Source organism: Lupinus angustifolius, chromosome LG16, assembly GCF_001865875.1.
Source record: "Lupinus angustifolius cultivar Tanjil chromosome LG16, LupAngTanjil_v1.0, whole genome shotgun sequence".
NCBI classification, from domain to species: Eukaryota; Viridiplantae; Streptophyta; class Magnoliopsida; order Fabales; family Fabaceae; genus Lupinus; species Lupinus angustifolius.
The window spans coordinates 12691718-12692313 of record NC_032024.1 but is presented as its reverse complement, the minus strand read 5'-3'; positions in this window follow the sequence as shown (position 1 = coordinate 12692313).

Here is a 596-nt window from a genome sequence, read left to right as displayed (position 1 = left end):
ACTTCACAAACCTTAAAGTTTGCGTCAAATGCATAAAAGGAAAACAGACCAAACAATCGAAATATGGTGCATATAGAGCTTCAGACGTCTTAGAATTGATACATATGGATATTTGTGGGTCATTCCCTACGGCTTCCTAGAATGGTCAACAGTACTTCATATCATTCATAGACGATTATTCTCGTTATGCATACATTTTTCTTATTCATGAAAATTCCCAATCATTCGACGTGTTCAAAACTTTTAAGGCTGAAGTTGAAAATCAACTCAGCAAAAGGATTAAGGGCGTCAGATATGACCGTGGTGGTGAATACTACGGTAGATATGACGGGTCAGGCGAACAACGTCCAGGGCATTTTTCCAAATACCTAGAGGAATGTGGTACAGTCCCACAGTACACCATGCCAAGACCGCCTAGCATGAATGGTGTGTCTGAAAGACGAAACCGAACTCTTAAGGATATGGTAAGTAGTATGATATGTCACTCTACCTTACCAGAGTCACTCTGGGGAGAGGCACTTAAGACTGCAACTTATATTCTTAATAGGGTGCCAACTAAGGCGACTGTCAAAACACCTTATGAGCATTGGACTGGG